The following is a 17,351-nucleotide window of genomic DNA, read 5'->3' as shown; positions in this document are numbered from 1 at the left end:
AAAAATATTTTCCCCTTGCTTTATAAGCCGTGAAGACATAAATTACGAAGATAACCCTTTTACTTTTGCCCGCTTAAGCTAATACTCTTAGGAAAATTGATCTTTTTGTTATCCTCTAAGATTAGGTCGACCCTTGAAGATAAAATTCAACAACAATTAGCCGAAATACTTCTTTGTTAGAAGACAAAGAATGTCCCTGACCTCGGCTTGAACTGACAGAACTAGTCTCCGCAGTATAATAAGATACTAATTACTTATTTCATACGAGATTACTTCACTTGGTTGTAAGACTTTGTGCAAGCTATCTGGGTAGACACCATTCACTCATTACATTTTACCGCCAAACAGCAATACTTAGTACTGTTGTGTCTCGGTTAGAAGAGTGAGTGAATCAGTGTAACTACAGGTACAAGAGACATAACATCTTAGTTCCCAAAGTTGGTGACACATTGGTAATGTAAGGAATGGTTAATATTTCTCACGGCACCAATGTCTATGGGCGGTGGTGAACAGTTACCATTAGGTGGTTCATCTACCAGTTCGCCTATCTTTTTTATAAAGAAAAGATACTTTGACAAGTACTTTATTTATATACAAATATTTTCTCTATTGAATAACAAGTTATCTTATGCATATCACATGTGTGGATACGTACAAAGATATATATAAAGATTATTTTTTTATCTTCATGTAGGATGAATTACTTAATTGTATTTAATTAACATACCTATGTAAATTGGCGAAAAAGAGAAACTATTAAGTTTCTTGTCGTTTCTTCACGGTAGAATCTATATTCCGGATGAATGGAATGTACCTTTACATTTAATTTCAATTTTTAACATAAATAAAAAATCTTTACTTGAATAAAGAATATTTTAATTTTAATTAATTCATAATTACTATTGTTAGCTTGATAAAATAATCATACTGTAATTTCAAATAACTATTGAGCATTTTGTAAAGAATAGCCTTGCCCATTAAAATAAGTCTGCATTATGAAAAGAATTTAATAAGTTATAATTTATATTATTGTCATATTTACTACAAAACGTGATTTTTGCTTGTTTATTTTTTATATTGTATATTTAAATATTTCGTACTTTTATTGTTTAGTAGCTCTATTTTGACTACCGGTTTCGAAAAATATTATATTATGATTAGTCAGTTGAGTACTAGCAAGAAGCTCGCATTGTTTGGTTTTTTTAAAAGAGGAACGGTAATTTTTGAGTTATAAAACAAATTGTATTACCACTGTGGATAATATTGAGTTATATTAAAATAATAAAACCGTTAAGACGGAGAAGAATGTTTGAATTTTAATACCTTCGAAATTAAGAAAGTTTACACTATTATATTAAAAAATAATAATCGCAGTTTAATAATAAGCAATTAAAAGGAAGTTGAAAGGGAGAAATAAGGATATATAAGTAAATTTTGTCAATCCAAGCATATCTTGACTGGAAAAGCGAACGAAAAGGAGTTAAAGGCTATAATAAAATAATCCAATTTCTTTCCTCATTAAAAGTGACTTACGATACACACGAGACCCTTAACGTCTCTCAGATTAACATTTTTGCACCAACCGCAATTTCCGAGTGATATTTCAAACTTAATTGAATTACACTTATTCGCTGATAAAATATTATAAACCGAAACGTTACATTTGTTCAAAATTCACAAAAATATAACTATTAACATATTCAACGTAAAACTTTCTTAACGGGTAAATTCGTAATTTTCATTTTCATTTTTTAGTAAGCGAATATAATAATGTAGAAAAATTTATAACATTCGTTAATTGCGTATTTGAGGAAAAAATATTTTTTTGATTTTTCTTTTTATCTTTTATTTTTAAGGGGCCTTTATAGGCAGCCTATATGTCGGCCCAAAAAATAGTATAGATCATATTAATAAATTATAATTAAGACAACCGTAGCAATTTTTAATTTTATTATTGTCAGAATTTATTAAAATATGACGGCGAGACCGGGGTCGATCATACTTTTTGTTGTTACGTCACTCTGGCGGAACGTCACATGGGCAGCCATCTTGTGGTCATCGCTGTTAAATTTAATTACCTTTTGTTATCCGTTTTTGCCGTCACAATGTTAACGTGCTTACGAAATCATATGATCCTCATATTATGTATTCATTACAATATGTTCCGAACCGGAAAACATCTTATTAATTTCTTATCACAATTTACACTTCAAATGTAATTATTGATCTTTATTTCAATTTATAAGACAATACAATTTTTAAAAACAAGATTTATCTAGTTATTTATTTTCTGGAAATGAATTTGAGTACTTTTTTCATTCATAATAGAGGAAACCGAATAGAAAAGTTCCTATTGCTTAGACGCGCGACTACACGCGCCACATGGGTTGAACTATTGTCTTCTCATCGATATCCGACCTGACCGATCGATATTTTACGCACTCTCATAAAAAACTGTAATCTGTGTAATAAACACACCAGTAGAAGTAATAAATTTTATTATTTTTTAATTTCAATATCTTTAATATAATAACTTATGAGATATTTTCAATTAATTAAAACAAAATATCATATATTGTTGTTCGATGACAATCGTTCAGTTCCCCTTTTGTATATGTGCGGGAAAACTATTTTTTTTTACCAAAAAATACCAATGACGTTCTGAAACCGATTATATTTTTATTAAATCGAATACAATATACAACCCGCCTGTACCCCTCCCCCCCCCACGCGAAAACCCATGGAAAACGAGATATTCATGATTAAAGTTTTAAGGTTTAGTCACCTCCGAACTATAATTTCCTAACATTTTAGACTTAAATAGTATCGAATTAAGAGGGAGCGATTAGAGGGGCTAAACCCGCCCCCATTATTAATTGACATTCATACCTGATCTGCCTTAGACTAGTAAACATGGGCCAATTCGGTTAAGTCCTATTTGCCTAATTTTCTGCATAATTGTAATTGTCTTTGTAGAAGAATCTTTTTAATACTCTTCACTTGGACTCAATACATGTATCAATATAGGGTATGAGTCACATCTTTGGCCACAAATGGTTTTTCATTGTCTGGATTACTATAATTCACTTTTTTATGGATATAACAACACTGAACCAGACAATCGTAAGCCTTCCAATGATCATACAAATTTTATTTAATTTTTTTCTAAAATAATAATTAATTATTACATAATAATAAATTATAATAGAACAACAATAAAAATTTCCCTCCCTTACCCCTCCCCTTTAATTTGACATTATTTTAGTCTAAAATTATAGGAAATGATATTTCAGAGGTGACTAAACCTCAAAACTTTAATCATGAATATCTCGGTAAACATGGATTTCCGTGGGGGGGGGGAGTGGTACAAGGTAGTTGTACTTCCCCCGTACCCTTCCACCACATTTCCTACCCAAAATCGAGATGCTAATTTCTAAAGCCAATCCGCAACTGGTAACCTGTAGAAGACATATAAATAGGAGGACCGAAGACACATACTGGGCCCAGTCTACGTTAGCTAGTAGGTGCTGTTGAAGGTAGGTGGGCTCAATTCCCTTTTATACGTTACTATGTATATTATAGATTCTGGCGTCGGGAATTGTCGACTTTTAACTTATTTTCAATTCACTAATTTAACGGTTTTGGCGGTTAATTCTTACATAGAAGTTCCTCTTTCTATCATTAATTATTTGATATTTGAAAGACGAAGACAATATAACCATAAAATCACCATACAACATTTATAAATAATGGAAAAACCATTCCATGGACCAAAATATTCCCCAAGTTATAAGTAACTAATTAGAATACTTGATATTAATTGAAAATAATAGTCTTACTAACTATTATTTTCAAAAATAACAAAAATTATATGCAGCTTATCAAATAAGTTGATGAAATACGAATTTTATATATTGTTTGACGTTCTGTTTGTTGCGAGACGCTATTAAGGAGATTACCTCTCTTAAAAGTATCAACGCTTAATGATATACTGCAAGTAAGCCAGCCGCACACACAATATAATATTCCAAATATTTATTGATATTAATTTTCGTAATAAGATCCTTCGCACAATGCGTAATAATAATAGCAATATTTTGAGCAAAAAAGTACCAAAAGAATTTTCAATTTTCATTAAGAGCTTTTATATAACTTCAACTGTTAGTATGAGAGTAATCTTGCACTTGATATATAATTTTAATTTTGATCTATTTGCAAACTATTTTGGTATTTATAAGAATACAATAATGTATATAGAAGAATAAATTAAAAATATTTGTTAAAAACATATATAATTTAAAAAAGAAAGGCTCAAATTAGCCGGATATATATATATATTTTTTTAATCTTCTTTTAACAAAGACAAAACATTGAATTTTCTAATTTACTATTTTTCCACAACAAAGAAGATGAAATTGCTTTAGGAGCAGGTATTCAACAATATCGTATCATTAGAGCAGGAGTAATTTTGCAAATCGCTCTCCTAAGTACATACCACTTCAAACTTCGCTTAAGTTTATTGGAATAGCCTTTTAATGCCTTCTTAGGGAGATATTGATAGGAAATGTTCGTTGAATAGCAGAGGGAAATATAACGCTTGTAATTTAAGCGTCACTTTAAAATTAATTAGTCCTGTGGAACTACTCTCTATGAAAAAATTTCTAACTACGTAGTTCTCTATCGTGAAATATCAGAAACTAAAATGCTTCTATAATAAATACAATATTAACAGTATACATGCATAAAAGTAGAATATCACCTTAAGTCGTATTATGCGGTCGAGTTGAATATCGAATTTCTTACAGAATAACTGAACTGAATATTGGGGTAAGATCCTAAATATTTCCTGAATGTAATGTATTACTTTAAGTAACTTACCATTGAGTATGGTAGGGGGGTATGTTTTCATTACTGTCATCAATTTATTTCTAACTACAACTCACAAACTCACAAACATGCATCATTGGGGATGCACGCTGCATACATTTCAAAAACACTCTAACAACGTCTTTTAAAATTGAAAATTCCTGAACAAAACTGCAATAAGATAATAGTTTTTCAAGTTTCTAATTTGTATATGCTATTTTCTTAATTCCCAAATAATGAATATTCCAGGTTCAGAAAAAAACATTTCAGAAACTCATGGTATTTTTTTTAGTGTAGATAAGATAGATTTTTAAAAATTTTACTCTTTGCAAAAGATCAACGCTATAACGCCTACGTATTTCGTGTTAGCAAATTTTATTAAAAATGAAATCTATAGTAAAAAATGTAAAAGAAATATTGGATCCGTTTATTGTTAAAAAAAAATTTTCTTCAAGAAACTCGTATACGCCTATCACGGCTACAAAATTGAATTGATTAAAGAATTGCTTTATCAAACTTTAGTTCATAATAATCACTCATCTAGCTTTTAGAATGGTATTATAAAAAAACGTTTTATAATAATAAAAAGTAAAATATAATTAATTTTGACTAAGGTACTCGTCATAAGACTAGTACTGCAAACATTTTAGTGCATGTGGAACGACACGACCGGAGAGAGTTCACACAAAGTAAGTGATTCCGAAGCACGTGTGATACTGTTACCTTCCTAAATCCCCGGGCTTCTTCTGAAACAACTGACAGAATAAAACAATAACATTTTATTTTCTCAGATTTGAACAAAAAAATAATATTTCACTAACTTTTTCAAAATAACAATTAAATTATAACTATAATTGTTAAAATGTTACTGAATAAATATCATCGAGGTTATCTGCAATACTCGAAATGAAATAAAGTTCATATTTCCTTGAAAATAACAATTAAATTATAACTATAATTGTTAAAATGTTACTGAATAAATATCATCGAGGTTATCTGCAATACTCGAAATGAAATAAAGTTCATATTTCCTTGATGCATCACATTTTAAGAGGCGTTGATATTGTGGAATCTGTTTTCATTTACCACTTCGATTAATTTACTTCGTTATTTTGCTGCAGATAAAAACGGGCCAGACAGTATTGTGCGAGGTAAACGACACATTCGTTCCCTTTTCAGTTAATAGACGCTATTCGGGCCATGATATCTGAAACTTGCAATAATTGAAGTCAAAATAGATAAAAGAAATCTACATTAGATATTTATAGCATCATTACAAAGAACTTCAGTTAAAATTATATTTATTACATCGTATTTGTTTTTAAGATAACGGGTCAATTTCAGATTTATTTTAAAAACACTAACCCAACCTAAACGAAAAGTTATAAGCTAGCTATCGAATTTTTTATACGTTTCCGTACTATTTTACGGTGAAATAAATAAAAACAGATATTGTTTGAACATCGTTTGACCGATTACCATTAAGGTTGTCACATATATGTATATATAAGTTGGAAGTGTGTACACTTCCCGTACCTCGGAAAGCACGTAAAGCCATTGGTCCTGCGCCTGAACTCTTTCCGGTCGTGTCGTATTGACTTCCCATCGGATTATGAGAGTGAGAGAAGACCTGTGTTTACGCACACACTTATGCACTATAATATCTCCTGCGCTGTTGGCTAATCTCTCTTGGGATTGGCTGCCGTGGCCAAAATCCTACAGACCGGTATATACATATATATATATATATAAACCAATCGATAATAATTAATATTTATTTAAAAACTCAGAATAGCGTCTGCTAAGTTTTGCTAGTAATTATGAAAATGCAATCACCACGGTTACGTGTACAATTGCACTTGCATAATATGTATATGCAAGTTAACTGTTGCTAATGAACCATAATATAGGGCTTAAATTAATTAACATCAAACATAATATATGGTATATATTATAATTATATCTATATATGTATATATGCATACTACTATATGTATGATATATATATATGCATACTACTCATCTATAACAATTAAGGTTTTGTTTATCTCAAATATTTTTCGTACAGTTCTCATTAAGACTTCGTAAAGGTTTTGACATAAAACAAAGTTAAAGAGGCATTGCAACGCAAGGGCATTGCTTGGTACCTATACATAACGTATTTTTATGTTACAGTGGGCCTACGTGCAGAAGGTAGTGGGTGACCGGAATACCGGAGGGCTTACAGATACGTCCTTGAGGAATAAATGGGATATTTTCTTGAAGGTTTCCAAATCATATTGATTCGTATCGATTGGAGAATAAATACCATCCGGATCAAATCCACCACTATGATATACAAAATATTATTTCTCAAATACTAATAAAATATTTAAATAGATACGGCGTGAAAAAAAGAAAATTTATAGTATTATTTTTAGAGATGTAATCTCAGCTGACCTAGTTTATTATAGCCTGTATCAATTACCGAAATCGCCGAATAGCGTTAAAGTTCTCTTTTATACACTGGCTCATGCTCGTTAAAAACTGCTTGAGCATTCATTTTATTTGAGTAAAGGAAATTTCTCGTTTATAGAGTTTCGTAGTCAACGAAAAACCCACATGATTTATCTTATCGATCAAAATAAATATATACACATGTATAGTTAGACAGACTGGCAAATAGGCTACCCGATGGTAAGTGGTCACCATCGCCCATAGACGTTAGTACTGTAAGAAATATTAACCATCTCTTATTTCATTATTATTATTCATCGCCAGCCCGTCACCAACCTTGATGACTATAATAACCCATGTGCTTATAGTTACACTCACCCTTCAAACCGGAACACAAAAATATTAAGTTTTCCTGCTTGGTTATTTGTAGATGATAGTGATGAGTGGGTAGTACTTACCTACCCAGACAATCTGCACAAAGTCCTAGCACCAAGTTTATAATATAAAGTATTATTATTCAGCTCCAAAATCACTTTGAAATCTTCGTATTACAGGATTCAATTAAATGAATATTGAATAAACCATTGGTTTGAAATATAGATTTTACCGAGAAGAACCGAGAAACTCAGTAGTTACTATTTTTCACCACTTAAATCACAAAGATATTTTGATGAAATTAAATTAAATTATTATTCTGTATCATGTATGATAATCGACAAATGGTACTTTCACTACACGCCTTATTTAACAATATTTCTTACATTAGATTTAAAATTATTAACTGGAAAGGCTAAAAGTATTTGCGGAATTTTATTCTAAGAGTGAACACCTTTTACAAGAAAGGATAAATTGACACGCGGAGACGGCAACTTACGATTTTTTTTTTACTTCTAGCCTTTATATATTATTCGTCACTGTTTCTTTCACGGCGATAAATATTATTGTAAATATGCATAATATTATATACTTTGATATTGTATTAGATTTATGTTATTTGTTTAATATTTTATGATAATACACTATTTATAAATTATTGCAAAAATATGTATCTAAATAAATAAATGAAACATTTATTGAAATTAAATCCAATTTACAGAAATTATTTCATCGTTGAAATATATTGTTAAAATCTAATTCGATTTCATAATATTTGTTTTAGTTTAGCATTATTTAAACACCAAGTTCATATTAATCTTACGTATATTTATTACATTACTACTGTTTAATGCGGTTGTATTTTGAACAATGTTTCCATTAAATTTCCTGTTTAATTCTTCAATAACTTGAGGGAAGTTTATTGAATAAGTTCAGTCTTCAAAATCTTAGTTCCGAGAACAATAAATTCCATTGTGGCTGCTATGACAAGTCTGTAACAGAACTCTATGATTACATTCAACCACATAACATTTTCCTAGAACGTCAATAGTCATATTGCGCTTAAACTTCTTAATGACTTTACTCAGAAAAGATAATTAAACTTGGCTATTATACAAGTATAAAATCTCACTTTCACGTTTATATTATTTATAAACGTAAAAGTGACACTAATATTATAAAGCAACATTAATATTAATTATACGGCTAACAGTAATATTATTTATACGGTTTCTAAATTATATCGTTAGATAATATAATCATCAATAACAGGTTTAGATCCATAGAGAAGAAACTATAGTATAAGTAGGCGGACGAGCATAAAGGGCCACCTGATGGTAAGTGGTCACCAACGCTCATAGACATTGGCATTGTAAGAAGTGTTAACCATCGCTAACATCGCCAATGCGCCACCAACCTTGAGAACTAAGATATTATATCCCTTGTGCCTGTAATTACAAAACTTACATTTAAAAATATCTATTCGATAAAACGCCTGTATTCCCTTAGTTCTATTTGGTTAGTGATGCTTGTAAAAAAACTTGAGGTAAAGTCTTTTTCTTCTTAAGCTAAGTATTTTATTACATGAAGTTAATCAACTGTGATAATGTGACGTTTTACCAAGACATGAAATAAACCAAATTCAGCACAAAGAAAATTCAATAGTAGATACTTACTTGAATTTGAACACGTTAACTTTTGATAAAGTCCACCTGCCCTATTAACTAGATATCGCTCTTTCATCTATATAAAGTATCGAAATAGATCCGATGCGATACCTCAGGTGTCCTATAACTGTCGCAATATTGTCCATTAGCCGAGAGAGCTATTGAATTTCAGCGACGAATCCATCAACTAAACAAAGGCTTTCCATCAGGGGAAACCCGATTGTGATAATTAACTTGGATTGATGTATAGACATGTGTTATCTGATAAGGTAGCGAAAGAAAAGACAAGGAAAACATACGTGGTACCTGTAAATTTGTGACTTGCTGAGAATATTTTTACTTCTTGTTGACAGTTCATACCGACACTTTTGTTTTATATTAAACTAATTTATAACTAGTGTATTAACATCTTTTAAGCCAATAATAATTTTAATTACTTATAGTAATAAGTTAGCTGATGTTATTTTATGTTAACTTTCCAACTACTTTGTTATTATACATGGTACAACAATTTAAATATAGTAGGTTTTATTTACTGGCACTCTGCTAAGGTTTTAATAAAATAGCATTTGGTTGAAAAATGTGAAACGTGAATAATTCAACTATTCATAGTTATGTTAAGGAAAACACCACAAAACAAATCTATCTTAAGTTACCACCAAGCATTTATATGATTATATTTTTAGGGTGATTATAATAACCCTAACATTATTTGTTTCAAAAAATTGGATAATTAAACATAAACACATTTGTCACACAACTGTAAATATATTATAAAAGTGTTGTACATTTCTTAAAAAACGTAAACGAGTAATGAACAATAATATTTTTATCTAGAAAGAAATACGTTTAATTTTTTTGTTGTTTTCAAAATTTTAGAGCAACTATTCTGTCACAAATCTCAGAGCGTGTGCAAACCATTTGCATTGCAGATGCACACTTCGCTATGCGGGCTTTTACGAGTTTAGCACGAGGAGATTACCAAAGTAAATTAGCGTGAATACTAATTTTCTTGGCAAAATTACAATGGATATACGACCTTACATTTCTTACATTAGTAAGTTGATATATTTATTACCTTAAACTCTATTATTCGAACATTACATGATTATTCGCATAGTTTCACTTATTTAAGACGATGTATTCAGCATCAGTATTTTATTGAAATAGTAATAATTATTATGTATCATTATAGTTACTTCGGAAATACAAATGGCATTACATATATACGTGACACCAAAACACATATACGATACCTCAAAGCTAGATAAATACCGACCAATAATACTTGCTTGCAAACTGCGACCGACAATTACTTGCTTGCAAACTATATACAAATTATAACAGATTACATAAGGGGAAATATATATGAAAAGTTATATAAAAATTACTATAGTTGGAAGAAAAAGTTAAAATATTGTGATAATATCCAAAACAAATACATCTAATCTCTTTTTATTTTATTCGTCAAAGTCTATGTCAAAGTCTTGCATAGTTGTTATTATATGTTTTAAAATTGATTAAAATAAAAGCAAATGTCGTAATGTCGTATATATGTGTATACATACATACAACATTGCAGTGACGCAAAAAAAATTGCCAGTCAAACATACCCGTGATATTTTTTAAAAAGTATCTTTGTAACCTTAAATATTATTATATTTATTAAATACGTACTTTATCACACCTTACGTACTTATTTTTTTATTTTTTTTTATAGAATAGGAAGGCGGACGAGCATATCGGCCACCTGATGGTAGGTGGTCACCAAATGCCCTTAGACATTGGCATTGTAAGAAATGTCAACCATCTCTTACATAGCCAATGCGCCATCAACCTTGGGAACTAAGATTTTATGTCCCTTGTGCCTGTAATTACACTGGCTCGCTCATCCTTCAAACCGGAACACAACAATAACAAGTACTGCTGTTTTGCGGTAGAATATCTGATGAGTGGGTGGTACCTACCCAGACTTAGATTACATAAAGCTTTATTCGACTGCGATGTGAAGAACACTAATAGTTAATAGATATACTAAAAGTATCGATTGTTGACTAAAGTATTCATCTCCTAGTATTTATCTGTTTTTAAATTACTGTTTTTGAATTTTCGAAAAATTGCTATTCTTATATTATTTTAAGAACAACCAGCAGTCGCTACACTTACACATTATAACATTAAAAATATATTCAGATTTATTCTAAAGTCCGCGACTCTTCAAGACTAAGATGATATAAACAATAATTTATTAAGCTATATCAAGGAAGATTAAAGCCCATGTGCATACGAAACATATGTAATTTCAGGAAGCATTTTTATTAAAAATATTAGAATTAATATATAATTAATATTAAATATATTTATTTAATACATATTTATTTTTGACTTTTATTTGAGTTTACGTGGAAGGTACTTTAGACATATTGTAATATTTAAATCAATACGAACCAACTAATTGCTCGGTTTACAGCAATTACAAAAGGATTAGAATTGATCCATACATGATTCTGGATTTATAATGTTAATCCTCACATATCTCACGAGAAATGAAAACACGAACAGGAATATACATAATAGATGGATGACTTATTCTAATATATTAGCTTTTCCTTAATCTCTGTCTCTATTCATTTCAAGCTTTAACTTCACCTGTTTGCATGGGCAGGCCAAATCTTGCAACTCGATTTTTAACCAGTTCCATCCATCCAAGTGTACTGCTGGTGACAAATGATGTAATGAATATACTGAATTTTATTCGTCTTGATACATTAATTATATGAAAAAATACATAAAAATAAGTACCTTAAAAACTTAAATCTTGTTCTTAAGCAGTGTTCAATTTTATATTTATCTTGATTATAAATTATATTATCTTACTTATTTATTTGTCCGTCGAGCCTCAATACTGATCTGATATACCGTAATATGATAGAATAACTGTAAAAAAAGGTATATTCCAAAGTTTTAAGTTTTCAGTCTCGCTAAATTTGGACTATAAGAGTACCTACACGCTTGCTTCATAAAGTTTACCATATTGTTCGGTTCTTATTAAAACTGCTCCTGTCCTGGTGTACCATGAAGTTATAATCGCCTTTAAAATTTCTCAACAATCCAAAATAATTATATACAAATATATCCATATTTGTATAGCTGTTATTATTCAACTGTCTAAATAAGTATATTGATATAAAATATTTAAAAATTAATTTAATTGTACCTAATATTGACGCGGCGGATAAAATTGGTTTTAGTCTAAGCATTATTTTCTATTATGTGAGTTAGATATCAAAAATAGACACACACAGTGCTGTAAAAAAGTACAACATCAAACAACGAACCTCCAAAATTTGAAAAAGATTTGTCAAAATTTAAACCTCAAAAAATTGCACACATTTTAATAACTCTTCAGGTAAAACGTCCCTCAAATAATCGGCTTTGGAATGTTTTTGCTAGAATTCACCTAGATTTTAAACCTTCGGTAGACTTTTAAAGTCAAACTAAAATCCATTAACACATCGTTTTGTAACATAGTCATTTATACGGGCGCCGAAACGACTGCGGTTTTTAATTAAAAAGAGACGCAATGAAAGTCTCCAAAGGACTTCCTGCAACGGCTTCATTAAAGCCACCTTGTTTAAATCCAAATGATCGCGTAGTAGAAGGAATTTCATGCATTTTCATTTCATTTAACTAATGACAAAGTTATCGGCAATTTGAACGCTTCAGTTCCGCAAATGTTCTCCAACTTTGCAAAATTTTAGATCACATTAGTTTCATCGAACATTCGATTTTAGTGACTAATGTAAAACGGTTTCGTTTGTTATTTACATAAATTCAAATGGAAATGTTAAAAGGGTAGTGATGTAGGTAGATTCTCTGAATATAGGCGTTGTTGGATATATGTACCTATATAAGGCCTCGAATTGGTTAAAACCTTACGTATTTAACGCTCTATTGGTAATTTACATTAAAGAAAGATTATTTCTGTTCTGATCGTAAATATTTTTTGACATTAATCCTTTTAGTATTTTTACACCAAAAGTCAATACTTTGTATTATTTGTAGGGTTGTGTTGTAGGGTTTGAAGAGTGGGTAACAAAAGCTTTGGTCATAATATTTCGGAATTCATGTTTGGCGTCATGTTGACAGTTAAACGATTTATTTTTAGTATTTATTTATTTAGTGTACAGGAAACAAACAGTGAAATAATTACAATAAAATAAAAAATATAAAACAATTCATAAACCAAAACAGTTTCCATTTATAAATTAATCATAAGTAATTACAAAACAAGACATTTTTTATATTTAATATAAATTTAATTTTTAAATCAAGAAAACATAATTTAATAATAAATAATCAATTTATAATTAATTAATTAAAAATGCATGAGTAAATTAAGGCTCTTGAGAGTATAATATTTCTTTTACTTCCAGTTTGAATTTTTTAAGGGAGAGATGAAATATGTCACATTCAATAAATGTTTTATTGTATTGTTTAGATGATCTATTAATAAATGCATTTGCTGCATATTTAGTTTTTGTCAATGGAAAATCAAAAATAGATTTATTGCGACTACCAGGGCGAGGACACTTGATATTTATTTTAGAAAGGAGATAAGGGGAATCAAATATGTTGTGGATCAATTTATATAAAAACACCATATCACGTTCAAGTCGTCTCTGTTCAGTTGTCGGTATCTTTTCTATTTGATTCAAATTATTTATAGACGCAAATTTTAAATATTTTAAAAACTTTTCCTGAATATTTTCGATGAATTCTATATATTTACTATACTGTGGATTCCAGACAGTGCAAGCGTATTCTAGAATAGGTCTCACAAATGATTTATATAAAAGAGCAAAAGTTGAAACACGCTTAAACTCTCTGGAAATCCTCAGCACAAATCCTAGCATACGAAACGCTTTAGAAGTTATGGAATTTATGTGTTCATCGAAAAGAAGTTTAGAATCGAGTGTTATTCCAAGATCTTTGACCACTGATACACGTTTTATATCATCTTCCTTAAATCGGTAGTTGTAAATGATCACTTTTCTTTTTCTGGTATATGTTATACAATTACATTTCTTTATATTCAAAAACAGCGAATTGGTAGTACAATAATCGCTAAGTAAGTTCAAATCTTTTTGCAGACTAATACAATCATCAACACTCTTAATAATTTTATAAGTTTTTGTATCATCAGCATATAATAGAAATTTAGAAGATGCAAATACCGAAACAACATCATTTATATATATATTAAAAAACAGTGGTCCAAGATGTGAGCCTTGAGGGACTCCAGATGGAACGGGTAGAAAAGATGAGCAATATCCTTTCACAGTCACGGCTTGACTTCTATTCAATAAATATGACTTGATCCATCTAAGGAGGTCACCATGTACACCGATGAACTCCATTTTTGCTATTAAGATAGAATGAGAGATTTTGTCAAACGCTTTGGAGTAATCGGTGTACACAACGTCCACCTGATATCCTTTGTCCATTGCAGTCAAAACATAGTCAGTGAATTCACACAAATTAGTTTCAGTTGATTTCTTGTTAATAAATCCATGCTGCTGGTCAATAATTATGGGACGTATGCTTGGAAAGATTTTGTCATAAATTATACGTTCAAAAAGTTTTGGAATTGAACTTAATTTCGAAATAGGACGATAATTTTTGATATCATGTCTATCTCCATTTTTAAAAATAGGCACAACATAAGACTGTTTCCAAATTGAAGGCATAGTACATGTATGAAGGGAAATACAAAACAATAAATGTAAAGGAATAGATATGGTCATATGGCATTTACTTAGAAAAAGAGGTGGTATACCGTCGGGTCCGCTACCTTTTTTAATATTTAAGGTTTTCAAATACTTACGAACATCAGCAAGTGAAATATCAACAGATGACAAATTAATTGTATTAGCATATCCACTATTATTTTGACTGTTACAGGAAAAATTGTTAAGATGTGTACTATGTTCAAAGGATGTATAGAAATATTCATTAAATAGATTGCTTATTTGCTGACCGTCACTTGTTGAGATATCGTTATAATATAGCCGCTCAGGAATGTCATTTGTATTCTGTTTGGTCTTGACAAATGTCCAAAAACACTTAGAGTTTCTCAAAATATTATTTTCCGCAAAATCAAGATAGTTATCGTAGCATGTCTTTTCAACCCTTTTTTGTCTATCACGAAGTAATTTAAAAGTACTGTAATCACTGTAATTATTATACATTTTTCATTTTTTGTGATATTTTAGTTTTTCTTTAATAATTTTAATAAGTGCAGGAGAATACCACGCTGGATACTTACTAAGATCAACAACCACTTTAGAAGGAATATTCTTTGTAATTATATCATTGATTATGTAATAGAATTTCTCAACGGATGTGTCAATATCATAGTAATCAGAAATAACCGACCAATCAATGTTAGCCAATAATTCATTAATTATTTTATAGTCAGCTTTATGAAAAAGTTTAACAATACGAGGAGGGCTAAGAAAGCTACTAATGTTAATATCTATTAACATAATATCCAACGTGGGATGGTGTAAATCTTCCTTTACTAAAGGTGTTTCACAGCGCATGACCCTACAATTTGAGTTACTGAAGACAAGGTCTAATTGGCGATTATTGATGTTTGAGACTAAGTTATATTGGGAAAAGTTATTTAAGGACATGAAGGAAGACATTGCATTGACCATTGAGTTTCCAATATTCTCACAGAGCTCAGCGGATGTGGACGAAGGAGACCAAATAGCACTGGGAACATTAAAATCACCAACTATTAAAAATATATCTTTCGGATTCAATATCACTAATTCAGAGATACGTTCATAAAAGTTCAACTGATCTTGAAATTGTGAACCCGACTGAGGAAAATAACAACAAAAAAATCTACAATTAACGGGCTTACCTTTTGTCCTTAAAGCTACGCATAATGAAAAAACGTCACAGGAAACAATATCGTTTGACGGCAAAAAGACAGGGTCTTTAACAACGAGTCCGTTACGCACCGCAATCAGGACACCGCCTCCCATTTTATCGTTACGTTCATTGTAGTTACGATCACATCTATAGACCGAGTAGCGACTATCAAAAATTTCTGAATCAAAAATTCCAGGTAATAACCACGTTTCAGTTAGGCAAATTATGTCATGTTCACAATTTAATATATTCGAAAAGAACTCAGAAGTTTTTGTTCTAAGACCTCGCACGTTTTGGTACAAAATCGCTATTTTGGATACCATTGCGAAATAAGTAATTTATAAATCATATAAGACTTAAGAATTATACTAAATACATTTAAACTGACCATTTCATCTAAATTAATTATAATAATTCTCCTTTCTAAAAATATACAAATAGAATAAACCTTAAACAGATTTAGCAGTTTCATCTCTCTCTCAAAGCCTAATAAAATTACAATCAAATAGAAAAGCCAACATAATTTTAGTAAATTTATAAAGAAGACACCAAACGTACTTATATATAATATGTTGGATAAATTAATTGCGCGTATTACAATTTTTTTAAATCACATTCGTTAAGTATATGAATAACAGGGCTAGTGTCAGTTTTTCTAGCCATAATAGAACAGTTTTTTACCCAAATATACGTATATTTTTTATCGCGAGCTATTTCTTTTGTTTTACGAAGAAGCGCCTTATTAGCACTTGTTAGATGATCGTTAAAGTAAACACGATTAGTATTTCCCACGTAGCCAAGGTCGCAAGCCCTGATATTCTTCTTTGCTCGTAATCTAGCAAGGAAATCATCCTTCTTCCATCTAGACAAAAATCGAATAATTACGGGTCTTGGTTTTTTAGAATCATTGTTTTTAGGGGCCACGCGGGTTATAAAATCGATGTCCGAATGACTGTAAGCTGAGTGATCCACCAGTTCCGATAACTTATTCATTGTTGTAATTAAATTTTCGTTTTTGGATTCGGGAAGGCCAATAATCTCAACATTAGAACGCCTGGACCA

General features: G+C 30.2%; 1 long non-coding RNA gene across 1 annotated transcript; it reads right to left on the bottom strand.

Moving 5' to 3' along the window:
• Positions 1-8,484: 8,484 nt before the first annotated feature.
• Positions 8,485-10,317, bottom strand: LOC126770690 (uncharacterized). Its single transcript, XR_007669474.1, has 2 exons — positions 9,354-10,317; positions 8,485-8,669 (listed from the first exon to the last, which is right to left on the bottom strand). It is a non-coding gene; the product is annotated as an uncharacterized LOC126770690 (long non-coding RNA).
• Between the last annotated feature and the right edge of the window lie 7,034 nt (positions 10,318-17,351).

This window comes from Nymphalis io, chromosome 9, assembly GCF_905147045.1.
Source record: "Nymphalis io chromosome 9, ilAglIoxx1.1, whole genome shotgun sequence".
Taxonomy (NCBI): Eukaryota; Metazoa; Arthropoda; class Insecta; order Lepidoptera; family Nymphalidae; genus Nymphalis; species Nymphalis io.
The sequence above is the reverse complement of the archived record's forward strand: the minus strand, read 5'-3'. Positions and strand labels throughout refer to the sequence as shown.